Source organism: Bos grunniens, chromosome 13 (genome assembly GCF_055505025.1).
Source record: "Bos grunniens cultivar Pamir isolate PY7600 chromosome 13, Bosgru_T2T1.0, whole genome shotgun sequence".
In the NCBI taxonomy this organism is placed as follows: Eukaryota; Metazoa; Chordata; class Mammalia; order Artiodactyla; family Bovidae; genus Bos; species Bos grunniens.
In genome coordinates this window covers 72,381,709-72,401,982 of record NC_141177.1, presented here as the reverse complement: position 1 = coordinate 72,401,982, position 20,274 = coordinate 72,381,709, and the positions used below count along the sequence as shown (strand labels likewise).

At 40.0% G+C, this 20,274-nt stretch overlaps 1 protein-coding gene, 1 long non-coding RNA gene and 1 pseudogene across 4 annotated transcripts in view; 2 read left to right on the top strand and 1 right to left on the bottom strand.

Annotated features, from left to right (window-relative positions):
* The window catches only part of LOC147361213 (uncharacterized), a 93,421-nt gene that overhangs the window by 2,980 nt on the left and 70,167 nt on the right, over positions 1–20,274 (bottom strand). The gene's annotated exons all lie outside the window — the stretch shown is intronic.
* Positions 1–20,274, top strand: part of CCDC3 (coiled-coil domain containing 3) — a 136,424-nt gene that overhangs the window by 97,112 nt on the left and 19,038 nt on the right. The gene's annotated exons all lie outside the window — the stretch shown is intronic.
* LOC147361216 (PRELI domain-containing protein 1, mitochondrial pseudogene) lies at positions 855–19,643 on the top strand (annotated as a pseudogene). The gene has a single exon (XR_015139913.1). The product of XR_015139913.1 is annotated as a PRELI domain-containing protein 1, mitochondrial pseudogene (transcript).

Sequence of the window (20,274 nt, the reverse complement as noted above, 5' to 3'; positions counted from 1 at the left end):
CACACCCTTCTCCCCCCAGGGCTTAGCACAGAGAGGGCATACAGAAATGCTTGACTCCCAGTCCTTTCCTGAAAAGAGTCCATTTGCCTACTTCTAAAGCTTCTGCTACCCACTCCAGTATTCTTGGGCTTCCCTGGTGGTTCAGATGGTAAAGAATCCATCTGAAATGCAGGAGACCTGGGTTCAATCCCTGGGTTGGGAAGATCCCCTGGAGGAGGGCATGGCAACCCATGCCCTGGGTTGCCTGGAGAGCAACCTGCCTGGAAAATATTCTTGCCTGGAGAATCCCCATGGACAGTCTGCCAGGGTTCACAAAGGGTGAGACACAACCGAGCAACTAAGCACAAAGCTTCTGCCTGAGGGTCAGCCTTCTAACGTATTCTGTACCTAGGGGCGGACTGTGATCCTCCCTTAAGGGCAGGGAAGCCAGCAGACACCTCTCCCTCCAGCCTGTCCCGGGTTGCTAGTTATCTCCCTGGAAGGAGCCTGGACACATGTCTCTGTGCCCCAGCTTTTGTGGCTGCCTCCTCAGGGATAGGTGCCCAAACTGCTTGGTTCTGAGAGCAAACAGGACTTACATTCATGTAGTGAACAAAGACATTCTTAACACATTATTGACCAGAGACATATTAATACATCTTCTGTTACCCAAACATTATTCACTGTACAACTTATGACTGTCGTTATTATTCACATTTTGCTCTGTGAGGTTTTTGTTCCTACCTTATGTATATTATAAATCCAAGTTAATAATACTATAAAATTTTCAAAAATGATGCATCACCAAATTTTGAGTGAAGAAGAATTTTTCGGTCAATTTTATGCAGATACTTGCTCTTGATTGTCTGAGCAACATATACCTTAGTGTCTCAGAAGAAGATTGGAGAAGGAAATGGCAACCCACTCCAGTATTCTTGCCTGGAGAATCCCCATGGACAGAGGAGCCTGGCAGGCTTCAGTCCATGGGGTCACAAAGAGTGACACAATTGAGTGACTAAGACAGAAGAAGATAGTTCTTTAGGACTTCTCTGGTGGTCCAGTGGTTAAGAATCTGCTAGCCAATGCAGGGGAGATTCCATGTCACCTGGCAATTAAGCCCGTGTGCCACAACTACTGAGCCCGTGTGCCACAACTACTGAGCCCATGCGCCTAGAGCCTGTGCTCTGCAGAGAAGCCATCACAATGAGAAGCCCTCACACTGCAGCTAGAGAGTAGCTCCCCCGCCTCTGCTCTCCACAACGAGAAAGCCTGCACATAGCAACGAAGATCCAGTACAATGAAAAATAAATTATAAAAAAGATGACAGTTCTTCAGGTATAGTTATCACTCAGATGACTTGAACATTAGACCAACAAAAAGACAAAAAAACCTTAGTGCCTGACTCTGCCACAGAAAGTGAAAATGAAACTCACGGTGCTGGAGAATGCTCCTTTGCTCCCGCAGAAGAGTGGATTGAAGACATTTCATGAAAATTAGAAGACTTTATAGGTGTGTCAGATATAATGACTGAATGTAATAACCTGCAAAGTGTTACTGAAATAACAGAATTAATTTTGGGTAACTGCTTTTTTGAGTTAGTCGCTTCTCAAACTTTTATCACCAACAGAATGAAAAATCATGTAAAAAGTATGATAAAGCTTTAAAATGGACTCATGTAACCAACAGTGACATAGAAATTTCTTTTAAAGAAGTTTCTTGAATTCATAATTTTGGTGGACAAATGAGAAAGTCACACTGGATCCATTATTTGAAACATCTATCTTTCCCAAGGTTATGACAAGAAGAAAGTTTGAACAAATAATAACATTTCTTCACTTTAAACATAACTTGGAAACTCTACTCTCTGAAGACAGACTTTCATAAATTAAACACTGATTATGCCAAAGCCTTTGACTGTGTGGATCACAATAAACTGTGGAAAATTCTTCAAGAGATGGGAATACCAGACAACCTGATCTGCCTCTTGAGAAATTTGTATGCAGGTCAGGAAGCAACAGTTAGAACTGGACATGGAACAACAGACTGGTTCCAAATAGGAAAAGGAGTTCATCAAGGCTGTATATTGTCACCCTGTTTATTTAACTTATATGCAGAGTACATCATGAGAAACGCTTGGCTGGAAGAAACACAAGCTGGAATCAAGATCGCCAAGAGAAATATCAATAACCTCAGATATGCAGATGACACCACCCTTATGGCAGAAAGTGAAGAGGAACTCAAAAGCCTCTTGATGAAAGTGAAAGTGGAGAGTGAAAAAGTTGGCTTAAAGCTCAACATTCAGAAAACGAAGATCATGACATCCGGTCATACCACTTCATGGGAAATAGATGGAGAAACAGTGGAAACAGTGTCAGACTTTATTTTTGGGGGCTCCAAAATCACTGCAGATGGTGACTACAGCCATGAAATTAAAAGACGCTTACTCCTTGGAAGGAAAGTTATGACCAACCTAGATAGCATATTCAAAAGTAGAGACATTACTTTGTTTTTTTTTTTTTAATTTTATTTTATTTTTAAACTTTACGTAATTGTATTAGTTTTGCCAAACATCAAAATGAATCCATCACAGGTATACATGTGCTCCCCCTCCTGAACCCTCCTCCCTCCTCATACCATCCCTCCAGGTCATCCCAGTGCACCAGCCCCAAGCATCCAGTATCGTGCATCGAACCTGGACTGGCATCTCGTTTCATACGTGATATTTTACATGTTTCAATGCCATTCTCCCAAATCTTCCCACCCTCTCCCTCTCCCACAGAGTCCATAAGACTGTTCCATACATCAGCGTCACTTTTGCTGTCTCGTACACAGGGTTATTGTTATCATCTTTCTAAATTCCATATATATGCGTTAGTATACTGTATTGGTGTTTTTCCTTCTGGCTTACTTCACTCTGTATAATAGGCTCCAGTTTCATCCACCTCATTAGAACTGATTCAAATGTATTCTTTTTAATGGCTGAGTAATACTCCATTGTGTATATGTACCACAGCTTTCTTATCCATTCATCTGCTGATGGACATCTAGGTTGCTTCCATGTCCTGGCTATTATAAACAGTGCTGCGATGAACATTGGGGTACACGTGTCTCTTTCCCTTCTGGTTTCCTCAGTGTGTATGCCCAGCAGTGGGATTGCTGGATCATAAGGCAGTTCTAGTTCCAGTTTTTTAAGGAATCTCCACACTGTTCTCCATAGTGGCTGTACTAGTTTGCATTCCCACCAACAGTGTAAGAGGGTTCCCTTTCCTCCACACCCTCTCCAACATTTATTATTTGTAGACTTTTGGATCGCAGCCATTCTTACTGGTGTGAAATGGTACCTCATAGTGGTCTTGATTTGCATTTCTCTGATAATGAGTGATGTTGAGCATCTTTTCATGTGTTTGTTAGCCCTCTGTATGTCTTCTTTGGAGAAATGTCTATTTAGTTCTTTGGCCCATTTTTTGATTGGGTCATTTATTTTTCTGGAGTTGAGCTGGAGGAGTTGATTGTATATTTTTGAGATTAGTTGTTTGTCAGTTGCTTCATTTGCTATTATTTTCTCCCATTCTGAAGGCTGTCTTTTCACCTTGCTGATAGTTTCCTTTGATGTGCAGAAGCTTTTAAGGTTAATTAGGTCCCATTTGTTTATTTTTGCTTTTATTTCTGATATTCTGGGAGGTGGGTCATAGAAGATCCTGCTGTTATGTATGTCAGAGAGTGTTTTGCCTATGTTCTCCTCTAGGAGTTTTATAGTTTCTGGTCTTACATTTAGATCTTTAATCCATTTTGAGTTTATTTTTGTGTATGGTGTTAGAAAGTGTTCTAGTTTCATTCTTTTACAAGTGGTTGACCAGTTTTCCCAGCACCACTTGTTAAAGAGATTGTCTTTAATCCATTGTATATTCTTGCCTCCTTTGTCAAAGATAAGGTGTCCATATGTGTGTGGTTTTATCTCTGGGCTTTCTATTTTGTTCCATTGATCTATATTTCTGTCTTTGTGCCAGTACCATACTGTCTTGATAACTGTGGCTTTGTAGTAGAGCCTGAAGTCAGGTAGGTTGATTCCTCCAGTTCCATTCTTCTTTCTCAAGATCGCTTTGGCTATTCGAGGTTTTTTGTATTTCCATACAAATTGTGAAATTATTTGTTCTAGCTCTGTGAAGAATACTGTTGGTAGCTTGATAGGGATTGCATTGAATCTATAGATTGCTTTGGGTAGTATACTCATTTTCACTATATTGATTCTTCCAATCCATGAGCATGGTATATTTCTCCATCTATTAGTGTCCTCTCTGATTTCTTTCACCAGTGTTTTATAGTTTTCTATATATAGGTCTTTAGTTTCTTTAGGTAGATATATTCCTAAGTATTTTATTCTTTCCGTTGCAATGGTGAATGGAATTGTTTCCTTAATTTCTCTTTCTGTTTTCTCATTATTAGTGTATAGGAATGCAAGGGATTTCTGTGTGTTGATTTTATATCCTGCAACTTTACTATAGTCATTGATTAGTGCCAGTAATTTTCTGGTGGAGTCTTTAGGGTTTTCTATGTAGAGGATCATGTCATCTGCAAATAGTGCGAGTTTTACTTCTTCTTTTCCAATTTGGATTCCTTTTATTTCTTTTTCTGCTCTGATTGCTGTGGCCAAAACTTCCAAAACTATGTTGAATAGTAATGGTGAAAGTGGGCACCCTTGTCTTGTTCCTGACTTTAGAGGAAATGCTTTCAATTTTTCACCATTGAGGATAATGTTTGCTGTGGGTTTGTCATATATAGCTTTTATTATGTTGAGGTATGTTCCTTCTATTCCTGCTTTCTGGAGAGTTTTTATCATAAATGGGTGTTGAATTTTGTCAAAGGCTTTCTCTGCATCTATTGAGATAATCATATGGTTTTTATTTTTCAATTTGTTAATGTGGTGTATTACATTGATTGATTTGCGGATATTGAAGAATCCTTGCATCCCTGGGATAAAGCCCACTTGGTCATGGTGTATGATCTTTTTAATGTGTTGTTGGATTCTGGTTGCTAAAATTTTGTTGAGGATTTTTGCATCTATGTTCATCAGTGATATTGGCCTGTAGTTTTCTTTTTTTGTGGGATCTTTGTCAGGTTTTGGTATTAGGGTGATGGTGGCCTCATAGAATGAGTTTGGAAGTTTACCTTCCTCTGCAATTTTCTGGAAGAGTTTGAGCAGGATAGGTGTTAGCTCTTCTCTAAATTTTTGGTAGAATTCAGCTGTGAAGCCATCTGGACCTGGGCTTTTGTTTGCTGGAAGATTTTTGATTACAGTTTCAATTTCCGTGCTTGTGATGGGTCTGTTAAGATTTTCTATTTCTTCCTGGTTGAGTTTTGGAAAGTTGTATTTTTCTAAGAATTTGTCCATTTATTCCACGTTGTCCATTTTATTGGCATATAATTGTTGATAGTAGTCTCTTATGATCCTTTGTATTTCTGTGTTGTCTGTTGTGATCTCTCCATTTTCATTTCTAATTTTACTGATTTGATTTTTCTCCCTTTGTTTCTTGATGAGTCTGGCTAATGGTTTGTCAATTTTATTTATCCTTTCAAAGAACCAGCTTTTGGTTTTGTTGATTTTTGCTATGGTCTCTTTTGTTTCTTTTGATTTATTTCTGCTCTAATTTTTAAGATGTCTTTCCTTCTACTAACCCTGGGGTTCTTCATTTCTTCCTTTTCTAGTTGCTTTAGGTGTAGAGTTAGGTTATTTATTTGACTTTTTTCTTGTTTCTTGAGGTGTGCCTGTATTGCTATGAACTTTCCCCTTAGGACTGCTTTTACCGTGTCCCACAGGTTTTGGGTTGTTGTGTTTTCATTTTCATTCGTTTCTACGCAAATTTTAATTTCTTTTTTGATTTCTTCTGTGATTTGTTGGTTATTCAGCAGCGTGTTGTTCAGCCTCCATATGTTGGAATTTTTAATCGTTTTTCTCCTGTAATTGAGATCTAATCTTACTGCATTGTGGTCAGAAAAGATGCTTGGAATGATTTCTATTTTTTTGAATTTACCAAGGCTAGCTTTATGGCCCAGGATGTGATCTATCCTGGAGAAGGTTCCATGTGCGCTTGAGAAAAAGGTGAAATTCATTGTTTTGGGATGAAATGTCCTATAGATATCAATTAGGTCTAACTGGTCTATTGTATCGTTTAAAGTTTGTGTTTCCTTGTTAATTTTCTGTTTAGTTGATCTATCCATAGGTGTGAGTGGGGTATTAAAATCTCCCACTATTATTGTCTTATTGTTAATTTCTCCTTTCATGCTTGTTAGCATTTGTCTTACATACTGCGGTGCTCCCATGTTGGGTGCATATATAATTGTTATATCTTCTTCTTGGATTGATCCTTTGATCATTATGTAGTGACCTTCTTTGTCTCTCTTCACAGCCTTTGTTTTAAAGTCTATTTTATCTGATATGAGTATTGCTACTCCTGCTTTCTTTTGGTCCCTATTTGCATGGAAAATCTTTTTCCAGCCCTTCACTTTCAGTCTGTATGTGTCCCCTGTTTTGAGGTGGGTCTCTTGTAGGCAACATATGTAGGGGTCTTGTTTTTGTATCCATTCAGCCAGTCTTTGTCTTTTGGTTGGGGCATTCAACCCATTTACGTTCAAGGTAATTACTGATAAGTATGATCCCGTTGCCATTTACTTTATTGTTTTGGGTTAGAACTTATACACCGTTTTTGTGTTTCCTGTCTAGAGAATATCCTTTAGTATTTGTTGGAGAGCTGGTTTGGTGGTGCAGAATTCTCTCAGCTTTTGCTTGTCTGAAAAGCTTTGGATTTCTCCTTCATACTTGAATGAAATCCTTGCTGGGTACAATAATCTGGGCTGTAGGTTATTTTCTTTCATCATTTTAAGTATGTCTTGCCATTCCCTCCTGGCTTGAAGAGTTTCTATTGAAAGATCAGCTGTTATCCTTATGGGAATTCCCTCGTGTGTTATTTGTTGTTTTTCCCTTGCTGCTTTTAATATTTGTTCTTTGTGTTTGATCTTTGTTAATTTGATTAATATGTGTCTTGGGGTGTTTCACCTTGGGTTTATCCTGTTTGGGACTCTCTGGGTTTCTTGGACTTGGGTGATTATTTCCTTCCCCATTTTAGGGAAGTTTTCAACTATTATCTCCTCAAGTATTTTCTCATGGTCTTTCTTTTTGTCTTCTTCTTCTGGGACCCCTATGATTCGAATGTTGTAGCGTTTAATATTGTCCTGGAGGTCTCTGAGATTGTCCTCATTTCTTTTAATTCGTTTTTCTTTTATCCTCTCTGATTCATTTATTTCTACCATTCTATCTTCTAATTCACTAATCCTATCTTCTGCCTCTGTTATTCTACTATTTGTTGCCTCCAGAGTGTTTTTAATTTCATTTATTGCATTATTCATTTTATATTGACTCTCTTTTATTTCTTCTAGGTCCTTGTTAAACCTTTCTTGCATCTTCTCAGTCTTAGCCTCCAAGCTATTTATCTGTGATTCCATTTTGATTTCAAGATTTTGGATCAATTTCACTATCATTATTCGGAATTCTTTATCAGGTAGATTCCCTATCTCTTCCTCTTTTGTTTGGTTTGGTGGGCTTTTATCCTGTTCCTTTATCTGCTGGGTATTCCTCTGTCTCTTCATCTTGTTTAAATTGCTGAGTTTGGGGTGTCCTTTCTATATTCTGGCAGTTTGTGGAGTTCTCTTTATTGTGGCTTTTCCTCGCTGTGTGTGGGTTTGTACAGGTGGCTTGTCAAGGTTTCCTGGTTAGGGAAGCTTGTGTCGGTGTTCTGGTGGGTGTCCAGTAATGAGTTATGAGATGTCTATGGTTTTGGGGTGACTTTGGGCAGCTTGTATCTTGAAGCTCAGGGCTGTGCTCCTTTGTTGCTGGAGAATTTGCTTGGTATGTCTTGCCCTGGAACTTGTTAGCCCTTGTGTGGTGCTTGATTTCAGTGTCGGTTTGGAGGCGTTTGATGAGCTCCTGTCAATTAATGTTCCTTGGAGTCAGGAGTTCCCTGGAGTCAGGGTTTGGACTTAAGCCTCCTGCTTCCAGTTATCGGTCTTATTTATACAGTAGTTTCAAAACTTCTCCTTCTATACAGCACCATTGATAAAACATCTACATTAAAGATGAAAAGTTTCTCTACTGTGAGGGTCACTCAGAGAGGTTCACAGCGTTACATGGAGAAGAGAAGAGGGAGGAGGGAGTTAGAGGTGACCCAATTGAGATGAGGTGGAATCAGTAGTGGAGAGAGTGGGGTACCCAGTAGTCACTTCCTTATGTGCACTCCACAACTGGACCACTCAGAGATGTTCACGGAGTTATACAGAGAAGAGAAGAAGGAGGAAGGAGACAGAGGTGGCCAGAGGGATAAAAGGGGGAAATGAAAAGGAAGGAGACAGATCCAGCCAGTAATCAGTTCCCTAAGTGTTCTCCACCATCTGGAACACACATAAACTCACAGAGTTGGGTAGAGTAGAGAGGGGTTAGGGAGGAGACACAGGCGACCTGGTGGAGAAAAAGGAGAGTCCAAAGGGAGAGAGAGCAGTCAAGCCAGTAATCTCGGTCCGTAGTGAAAAATGGGTCCTGAACATTGGGTTCTTAAAGGTACAAAATTGGTAACAAATACATAAAAGCAAAAATTAAAAATCTAGAGTAGAGTTTGGAATTTCAAAAATACGATGTTAAAGAAAAGAAGAAGGAAAAGAAAGAGAGAAAAAATGAACAAAGAAAAACAAACAAGGTCGCGAAAATTATAAAGAAAATACAGGTACAAAATTGATAACTAATACCAAAAAGCAAAAATTAAAAATCTAGAGTAGAGTTTGGAATTTCAAAAATACAATGTTAAAAAAAAAAGGAAGAAGAAACATAAAGAGAGAAAACAAACAAAAACAATGTCGCAAAAATTATAAAGAAGATACAGGTACAAATTTGATATCAAATACCAAAAAGCATAAATTAAAAATCTAGAGTAGAGTTTGGAGTTTCAGATATACAATGTTATATAAAAGAAGAAGAGAATGAAACAGAAAAAAAAAAAAATTCACAGAAATTATAAAAAAAAAACTGTAGGTACAAAATTGATAACATATACCAAAAAGCTAAAATTAAAAAACTAGAGTTTGGAATTTCAAAAATACAATGTTAGAGAAAAGAAGAAGAAGAAGAAGAAAAAAAAAAACAAGATCAAAAAATTATAAAATATATATATATGAAGTTTGCTGAAGAAGAAAAAAATAAGGTCTTTTTTTTTATTTTTTGCAAAGTAATAGGTTATAAAAGTGAAAATTAAAGAAACAATAGAGGACTTAAAAAATTTTTTTTTAATTAAAAAAAAAAAGAATGATCGTAAAAATAGTAAAAATATATCTAGGACTTTCTCTGGTTTTGTTGTATGGTGGGTTCAGTTCATTTTTGGCTAGTTCCTTGGTCCGACTTATATTTCTGAAGATCTATAGGCCCCTTCCTATGTAGTCCGTAGTAACCACGGGGTTTTAATCTATTGCCTGTAGCTTCCAAGGCGTTTCCCTCTGTTATAACTTCTTCTGTTTGCTGGTCTCTTCAGTGTCTGGCTTCTGCCCTGACACAAAGGGGACGGTGGGGAAAACTTTTTTTTTTTTTTAGGCTCACTTGTTCAGTCGCGCTGTGGGGAGGGAGGGAGGGATGCTGCAAACAAATAACACTGGCGTGCGCTCGCAGTGCCTCAGCCACACTGGGTCTGCCCCCACTCATGGTGCGTGTAGCCTCCCTGCCCTCACTGCTCAGGCTCTAGGTTGTTCCGCCGAGAACAATCCGAGGCCGGCCCTGGGCTGCATGTACCTCCCAGGTCCAAGCCGCTCAGGTTCAGGCACTCGGGTAGTCCTCAGAGGCGCAGACTCAGTTGGGCCTGAGTTTTGTGCTCTTCCCAGGTCCGAGCAGCTCAGGTGATGAGGTGCTTGGCGAACGCCAATGCTGCGACTTATCACCTCCCCGCCACTCAGTTATCTGGGTGTAAAACCGGCGCACCTTCTCAGGCAGATGTTGACCGTCCAGACCCCCAAGAAGTTTTAGTTAGCAAAGAAGCCTGCTTACAGTTTTATAGATAATGTCTCTCTGGGGCTGCGATTGTCCCCTTCCGGCTCTGGCTGCCTGTTACCGGAGGGGGAAGGTCTGCAGCCGGCTATCTCTGTTCAGTCCTTTGTTCCGTGCGCGGGCCTGGGGGTGTCTTAGGTTGGGGCTGGCTTTTCGCGTGGTAGATATCCCACAGTCTGGTTTGCTAGCCCAAATTATTTCGCTCAGATAGTGCTCAGGGTATTCAGGCCAGATTCTTACTCTGAGCGATGCAGCCCACGCCGCGCCTCCCTACCCAGCCCCCGCTTGCTAATGGCGTGTGCAGGCGTCTGCACTGCTTCTCCGCTGAGGGAGTTACTGTAGGGCTCGCAATCTGCGAGTTTATTGTTTATTTTTTCTCCCTGTTATGTTGCCCTCTGTGCTTCCAAAGCTCGGCACAGATTCGGCAGTAAGAAGGTTTCCTGGTGTTTGGAAACTTCTCTCTTTTTAAGACTCCCTTCCCGGGACGGAACTCCGTCCCTCCCTCTTTTGTCTCTTTTTTTTTTGTCTTTTATATTTTTTCCTACCTCCTTTCGAAGAGTTGGGTTGCTTTTCTGGGTGCCTGATGTCCTCTGCCGGCATTCAGAAGTTGTTTTGTGGAATTTACTCGACGTTTAAATGCTCTTTTGATGAATTTGTGGGGGAGAAAGTGTTCTCCCCGTCCTACTCCTCCGCCATCTTGGCTCCTCCCCACGCAATGAGACATTACTTTGCCAACAAAGGTTCGTCTAGTCAAGGCTATGGTTTTTCCTGTGGTCATGTATGGATGTTAGAGTTGGACTGTGAAGAAGGCTGAGCGCCAAAGAATTGATGCTTTTGAACTGTGGTGTTGGAGAAGACTCTTGAGAGTCCCTTGGACTGCAAGGAGATCCAACCAGTCCATCCTAAAGGAGATCAGCCCTGGGATTTCTTTGGAAGGAATGATGTTAAAGTTGAAACTCCAGTACTTTGGCCACCTCATGCGAAGAATTGACTCACTGGAAAAGAGTCTGATGCTGGGAGGGGTTGGGGGCAGGAGGAGAAGGGGACGACAGAGGATGAGATGGCTGGATGGCATCGCTGACTCGATGGACGTGAGTCTGAGTAAACTCCGGGAGTTGGTGATGGACAGGGAGGCCTGGCGTGCTGCGATTCACAGGGTTGCGAACTGAGCGACTGATCTGATCTGATCTGATTCCGATAATCCCTCACGATGGCAGCCGCTGCTTGGGTGTGGCGCTGTGGCGACCGAGCCGCTGCTAGCATGGCGGCCGCGCGTCGAGCTCCAGCCCGGCCTCCGCGTGCGCTCTGCACCCCTGATGCTGCCCGGGCGCTGAGCCCGCTCTGGCTGGGACGATGGTCAAGTATTTCCTGGGCCAGAGCGTGCTCCGGAGCTCCTGGGACCAAGTGTTCGCTGCCTTGTGGCAGCAGTACCCGAATCCCTATAGCAAACATGTCTTGACGGAAGCCAGTGCACCGAGAGGTGACCTCTGACCAGAAGCTCCTGTTCCGACAAGTCCCGACCAAGAGGAACAGGATGCCCCACTGGGCTGAGCGACTGTTTCTTGCCAATGTTGCTCACTCAGAGTACATCCTAGAGGACTCTATTGTGGAGCCACAAAAACGAGACCATGACCACCTTTACATCAACCACACCCAGCTGATGGTGGTAGAGTAAGGATGTGTTTACTGTGGGAACTCAGATAACAGCAGCTGGACCAAAATCTGCGAGGAAGCCTGGGTCTCCTCTAGCTTATGTATTTGGCGTCTCCAGAGCTGTCCAGGAATTTGGTCTCACACGGTTCAAAAGCAACATGACCTAGACTATGAAGGGTTTTGAATACACCTTGGCCAAGCTGCAAGGTGCGGTCCCTCCCAAAACCCTTGTTGAAACAGCCAACGAAACCCAGGAGAAGGCCAAGGAGACGGCACTGGCAGCTACAGAGAAGGCCAAGGACCTTGCCGGCAAGGTGGCCACCAAGAAGCAGCAGCAGCAGTTCGTATAGCAATGCCCAGGCCCCAAGACAGCAGCCTAGCAGACTACCGGCTCCAGTCCCTATGCCCCCTCCTCCTGTACTTTATTACTGAAAGCCAGCTTCCACCCTGTCGACTGTCTGGGTGGTGGGCTGGGGGTAGGTGCCCTGTTTGGCACCTCCAGCACAGCCAGCTGGTTACCCACGTCAGAGCCAGGCCTCCTTACTCCTGCATCAGGTGGCTGAGGACAGAGGTGCAGTGACTTGCCCAGGTCATGGCATCCCCGTGAAGTGGTCATAAATGCTAGACTGTAAGCTCCATGAGGGCAGGGACCATTGTTTTATCCTCTGCTGTGTCCCAAGTATCTGAAACAAAATCTTGCATGTAACAGGCACTCAATAAATACTTGTTGAATTCAATCAGAAAAGAAAAAAAAAAAAAACACTTTGGGGTTATTTTCTACCAAAATTTCATTTGATCTATATACCCAAACAGAGTTATCACTAAATGAGGCAATACTAAGGTGAAGAGGACAACTCAGATTCAAAACCTATAATCCAGAAAACTTACAAAATATGGAATTTTGGTCAGGATGGTTAGCGTAGGTGAAATTAGATATATATGCAACCTTGAGATTTACATAGGTGAAGGAAGGAAACCACAAGAAACAATATTATAGGTCCTGCAACCTTATCTGGGTTCATGGCACCATGGTTACCAAGGTAATTGTTACAACAGTGTGTCCACATCTGAAATACTGTTGAAAAATAAGTCCAGAGTTTGTAGGACTATAAGAGAGAACCATGGTCTACTAAACCAACTTAAAGGTGAAATATAAAAATCTACAGAGTGGAAAAATGACATTCTTACAGAAGAAGGGTTTCCCTGATGGCTCAGCAGATAGAGTCCGCCTGCAATGCAGGAGACACAAGAGATGGTGGGTTTGATCATGGGTTGGGAAGATACCCTAGATAAGGAAATGGTAACACACTCCAGTATTCTTGCTGGAAAAATCCCACAGACAGAGGATCATGATGGGTTACAGTCCATGAGGTCACAAAGAGTTGAACATGATTGAGTGATTAAGCACAACACACAGAAAGGAAAAGAGATTGTTCTTATATGGAAAGACAAAAGGCTAATCTACATGGTGACAACTATTCATAACACCTCCATCTACAGGAAAGGAAGACAGGAGGACTGGCCATCAAATAACTAAGCCCACTTACATATTAGAGTATAATAAATATATGAAAAGAGTTACTGATCTGATTAATATCTGGCAAGCTTCAGTATATTCTGGAAAACTCAAAAATGGGCTTCTATTTGAGTAATTTTGGTTTATTTGATGCATTTAAAATTTATTGTAGCCTTAATGCATGTAATAAAATGATTTACAAGCAATTTTTGTTACCAGTAGCCACTGACCATTCTGGTGAATGCCAAACAATGTTCAAGCTACTGCACAATTGCAATCATCTCACAAGCTAGCAAAGTAATACACAAAATTCTCCAAGGAAGGCTTCAACAGTACGTGAACCAAGAACCTCCAGATGGTCAAGCTGGATTTAGAAAAGGTAGAGGTACCAGAAATCAAATTGCCAACATCTGTTGGATCATAGAAAAAGCAGGCAAATTCCAGAAAAATATCTACTTCTGCCTCACTGTCTACACTAAAGCCTTTGACTGTGTGGATCACAGCAAACTGTGGAAATTCTTCAAGAGATGGGAATACCAGACCACCTTACCTGCCTCCTGAGAAATCTATATGCAGGTCAAGAAGCATCAGTTAGTACCAGACATGGAACCACAGACTGGTTACAAATTGGGAAAGGAGGACATCAAGGCTTATTTAACTTATATGCAGTTAAATAAATTATATGCTTATTTAACTTATATGCAGAGTACATCATGAGAAATGCTGGGCTGGGTGAAGCACAAGCTGGAATCAAGATTTCTGGGAGAAATACCAGTAACCTCAGGTATGCAAATGACACCACGCTTATGGCAGAAAGCGTAGAGGAACTAAACAGCAACCTCTTGATGAAAGTGAAAGAGGAGAGTGAGAAAGCTGGCTGAAAACTCAACATTCAAAAAACAAAGATCATGGCATGTGGTCCCATCATTTCATGGCAAACAGATGGGGAAACGATGGACTGACAGACTTTATTTTCTTGGGCTCCAAAATCACTGCAGATGGTGACTGCAGCCATGAAATTAAGGCACTTGCTCCATGGAAGAAAATTTATGACTAATTTAGACAGCATATTAAAAAACAGAGACATTACTATGCCAACAAAGGTCTGTCTAGTCAAAGCTATGGTTTTTCCCATAGTCATATAAAGAAAGGTGAGCACAGAAGAATTGATGCTTTCCAACTTGGTGTTGGAGAAGACCCTTGAGAATCCCTTGGATTGCAAAGAGATCAAAGGAGTCAACTGTAAAGGAAATCAGTCCTGAATATTCATTGGAAGGACTGATGCTGAAGCAGAAGTTCCAATACTATGACCACCTGATGCCAAGAACTGACTCATTGGAAAAGACCCTGATGCTGGGAAAGATCGAAGGCAGGAGGAGAAGGGGATGACAGAGGATGAGATGGTTGGATGGCATCACTGGCTTGATGGACATGAGTTTGAGCAAGCTCCAGAAGTTGGTGATGGACAGAGAAGCCTGGTGTTCTAGAGTCCATGGGTCACAAAGAGTCGGACATCACTGAGCAACTGAACTGAACTGACTGGTTCTGGTGAATGCAATGGTAGTCTCTCACCTGGTCCTTCTTGTGGCATTTCTAAAAGAGCCCCCTGCAAAGATCCACCTTGTCGACTATCAGGTAAAATAAAAGAACATATTCTAGAGGAAATAATACCCACAGCACTTAAAAAACAAAAGCTGCCAGAAAGTATAGAGTCTGCTCTTTCCAGAGGAAAGCACAGTGAAACACGGTGCATTTGTAATAGATGTTCTGTTCTCCTGCACAGAAGTGCTTGCTACACTGCCTATCACACTAATAAAATATCAGAATGCTTTAATAAGACATGTACAAAGTTTCAAATAGATACATGAAGTGCAAATGTTGATATTTATTCAAATGTGGGTGTTTCAGCATTCACTTACATAACAAATTGCTACCCACAGGCCTTAGTTTCTGCAAAAATTTCCTAATAACGTATCAATAATGTGTTAACAGGCTTAAGAGCACATCCCTGAACACCCAGCTATACACCTGGGTCCAGAGCAGAGGGAGCAGGCAGAATCACCATCCTCCCATTTCTCCCTAGAAGACAGCTATCTGCATACTTTTCCAGCTGCTGCTGCCTGAGGGGTCAGCTTCTAACCAGCCTTCATGTAGGTGCTGACAGTGGTCCCTGCCTTTGGATCACTGCCAAGTGGGCACACCTTCAACCACCAGGATGCACTAGGAATACAGGTGGTGGCTTGGACAATTACAAAGGTTACAGGAGTGGGAGCCAGCCTGATAGATAAGCTTCCTCTCCCACACAAACCACTCAAGCAAGACTAGGAGAGGAGGCTGCTTTATCTAATGCAGAGAAACAAACTCAGAGTCAAGGAAAATGAAGAAACAGAGGAATATGTTCCAAACTAGAGAACAAGCTAAAACTCCAGAAACAGGTCTTAATAAAACAGAGATTAGTAAGTTGTCAGAGAGTTCAGTTAACAGACCCAAAGATGGTCACTATGGTCAGCAGCATCTCTGTTCCGTCATCACTTTCATGAACAAGGAATTTCAACATAGAGAAAGAAAATATTAAGAAGTACCAGTCAGCTCACAAGACATAGAATATAATTAACTGAACTAAAAAACTCAATAGAGGGTTCAACAGCAAAATACATCAACCATAAGAAGAGATCCACGAACTTGAGATAGAACAGTAAACCATAGGAGCAAAAGACAGAAGCTCAAGAGAATGTAAGGGACTTATGGGACACTCAAACAGACCAATACATACACTTAGAAGGGCACAAGGAGGAGAAAAGACAGAGGAAGGGACAGAAAGCTAATTTAAAGACATAATGGCTGAAACTTCCCTAACCTGGAGAAAGAAACATGTCCAGATCCAGGAAGCTCAGATTTTCAAAAAGGATGAATACAAAAACAGACTCATACTGAGACACATTATAATTAAATCATCAGAAAATACAAGGAGAAAAATCTTAAAAGCAGCAAGAGAAAAACAACTTGGTACATACAAGGAAACTCACATAAAATTATCAGATTTTTTTTTTTTAGCAGTTTTGCAGGCCAGAAGAGACTGAAGTATGTATTCAAACTTGTGAAAGAAAAAAAAAAACCTACCACCCAAGAATAATCTACCCAGCAAAGCTGTCCTTAAGAATTAAAGGAGAACTTATTACATATACAAAACCCTGAAGACTCAACCAGAAAAAGCTATTAGAACTAATAAACAAATTCAGTAAAGTTGCAGAATACAAAACCTATATACAAAAATCAACTGCATTTAAATTGCCCCTCAGAATTGGAGAGCGAGTTTTTCAGATAAGCAAAAATTGAAGGAGTTCAGCACCAATAGACTGTCCCTATAAGAAATGTTAAAAAGACTTTTTAAGCTGAAAAAATGGTACTAATTAGTAGCAGGAAAACATGCATAAATCTTGCTGATAAAGTTAAATATATAATCAAAGTCAGAATAATATAATGCTGTAATAGTGCTGGGCTATAAAGCCAGTATAAAGGTTAAAAAGAAAAATAGTGAAAAAAAAACCCACTATAACTACAATAATTTGTTAAAGTATACTAAAGATAAAATGATGCAAATATGACATCAAAAACATAAAATGTGATGGGAGGAGACAGTAAAAATATAGAATTTTAGAATCATTCAAACTTAAGTTGTTATCAGCTTATAATAGACTGTTATAACTCTTAGATGTTATATGTAGGCCTCATGGTAACCATAAAGCAAAACCCTACTGAAGATACACAAAAGATAAAGAAATCTACACATACCACTCAGAAAAATCATCAAATCATAAAGGAAGAGAACAAGAAAAGAAGAACAGAGGAATCACAAAACATCCATGTTAGTAAAAGCAGAGAAGTCACTCTGCTGACAAAGGTCTGTATAGCCAAAGGTATGGTCCTTCCAGTAGTCATGTATGAATGTGAGAGTTGGACCTTAAAGAAGGCTGAGCACCAAAGAATTGATGCTTTTGAACTGTGATGCTGGAGAAGACTCTTGAGAGTCCTGTGGATGGCCAGAAGATCAAACCAATCATAAGGAAATCAACTCTGAATATTCATTAGAAGGATTGGTGTTGAAGTGGAAGCTCCAATACTTTGGCCACCTGATGGGAAGAGCTGACTCACTGGAAGAGACCCTGATGCTAGGAAAGACTAAGGGCAACAGGAGGAGACAACAGAAGATGAGATGGCTGGCTGGCATCCTGACTCAATGGACATGAGTTTGAGGAAACTCCAGGAGATGATGAAGGAGGGAAGCTGTACTTCATGGGGCTGCAAAGAGTTGGACATGACTGAGTGACTGAACAAGTAATTGCATTAAATGTAAATTAACTTAATTCTCAAAAAAAGAAAAAAAAAAAAGAGAGAGAGACAGACACACACAGAGTGGTTGAATAGATTAAAAAAATAAAATAAAATAAAACCCCAAAACCAAGAACCATCAATGTGCTACCTATGAGAGACTCATTTCAGGTTTATATGTACAAACTAAAAGTGAAGGGATGAAAAAAAGTTTTTCATAAAAATGTAAACCCCCAAAAGCTACGGTGGCTATAGCTAAATAGACCTTAAGATAAATTTTGTAATAAGAGACAAAGAAGATCATCATGTAGCTATAAAGGGGCCAAGCCAACAGGACATAACATTTGCAACTACTTATGCACTCAACTTAGAAAAACCTAAATATATCAAACAAATATTAACAGACCTAAAGGGAGCAATAGATAGCAATACTATAATAGTAGGGACTTCTATTTTTCTATTGACTATATTTTCATCAATGGATAGATCATCTAGAGAGAAAATCAATAAGAAAACACTAGACCTAACTGACATGTTAGACCAGATAAACTTGGCAGGCATTTAAGAACATTCCATCCAACAGCAGCAGAATATACATTCTTCAAGTATACATGGAACATTATTCAAGATAGATCACACAAAACAAGTCTCAACAAATTTAAGAGGACTGAAATTATATCAAGCATCTTTTCCAACCAAAGAAGTATGAGACTAGAAACCAGTTGTAAGAAAAAACTATAAAATTCACAGATATGTGGAGATTAAACATGTTACTGAACAATCAAGGAATCAAAAAAAAAAAATTAAGAGAAACAAAAACATGAGACAAATGAAAATGCAGCAAAAGCAGTTATAGGAGAGATTAAATGAGAAATGCCTACATTAAGAAATAAGAAACATCTCAGTACAGTAAACAACTTTCCACTTCAAGAAATTTAGAAAAAGAACAAACTAAGCTTAAGGTTAGTAAAAGGAAGGAAATAACAAAGATCAGAGCAGAAATAAATAAAATGGAGATTAAAATGACAAAAGATCAATGAAACTAAAACCTGGTTTTTGAAAAGATAAACAAAATATGCAAATCTTTAACCATACCCACCAAGAGAAAAAGAGAGCACTCACAATTAGAAATGAAAGATGAACTTTTACAAAAATATCACAGAAAAGCAGAGATCATTAAATACTTTTCTTTTGGCTACGCTGTGTGGCTTGTGGGATCTTAATTCCCTGTGACAAGGGATAGAAAACCTGTGTACAACAGAGTCTGAACCAATGGACCGCCAGGGAGTTCCCTTAAGAGACTGTTATGTACAATTATATGCCAACAAATCAAACAATTTAGAATAAGTGCATGTATTCATAGAAACATAAAACCTTATTAGACTGAATCATGAAGAAATAGAAGATACGACAAAGCAATTACTAGTAAGGAGATTGCATCAGTAATCAGAACCTCTCAACAAGTAAAAGTCCAGACCAGATGACTTTGTTGATGTATTCTTCTAAACATTTAAGAGCCAATACCAATTTTTCTCAAACTCTTAAAAAAAAAAAAATAAGAGAATACTTGTAAACATTCTACTAGGCCAGAATTACCCTGATACCAAAACCAGAAAGAATAGTACAAGAAAATTATAGGCCAGTATCCCAGATGAAAATACAAGCAAAAATCTTCTAAAAATTCAATAATATTCAATATTCAACCACATTAATGGGAACATAGAGCATGATCAAGTGGGATTTATTTCAGGGATACAAAAAGCATGGTTCAACATCCACAAATCAATGTGATATACATTAACAGAATCAAAGATAAATATGACCATCTCAGTTATGCAGAAAACAGTACTGGACAAAATTCAACATCCATTCATAATAGAAACTCTCAATTAACTGGATACAGACTGACTGAAACTCAACATAATAAAAGACGTATGTGGTAAGCCCACAGCTAAGATAACATTCAATGGTGAAAGTTGAAAGTTTATCTTCCAAGATCAAGAATAAGATGAGGACACACACTCTGATCACTTTTATTCAATCAAGTACTGGAAATCCTAACCAGGCCATCACACAAGGAAAAAGAAATAAAAAGCATCCAAATCAGCTTAGAAAAAGTAAAACTGTCTTTATTTCCAGATGACATGCTACAAAGAGTTTCCTTGGTGGCTCATACAAACTCCTGCAATGATGGAGACCAGGGTCCAATCTCTGGGTGGGAAAGATCCCCTGGAGAAGGGAATGTCAATCCACTCCAGTATTCTCTCCTGGAGAATCCCATGGTAGAGAAGCCTGATGGGCTACAGTCCGTGGGGTTGCAAAGAGTTGGACATGACTGAGCAACTAACACACATGCCACTATATATAGAAAACTCTAAAAACTACACCAAAAAATGTTACAGACTAAAGTTGTAGGATATAAAATATACAAAATCAGTTATTATACACACACACACACAAAACCACAAGCAAACTGAATCATTCACTCAACATTCAAAGCATAGTAGATAAAAATTTAAAACAACCTTTGGCACTATAGAGCAAGGACCATAAGGAAATGAGGAAAGAAGCACTGTATGTTAGCCACTCAGTCATGTCCAACTCTTTGCAACTCCATGGACTGTAGCTTGCCAGCCTCCTCTGTCCATGGAATTTTCCAGGCAAGAATACTGGAGTGGGTTGCCATTCCCTTCTCCAGGGGATCTTCCCAACTCAGGGATCAAAC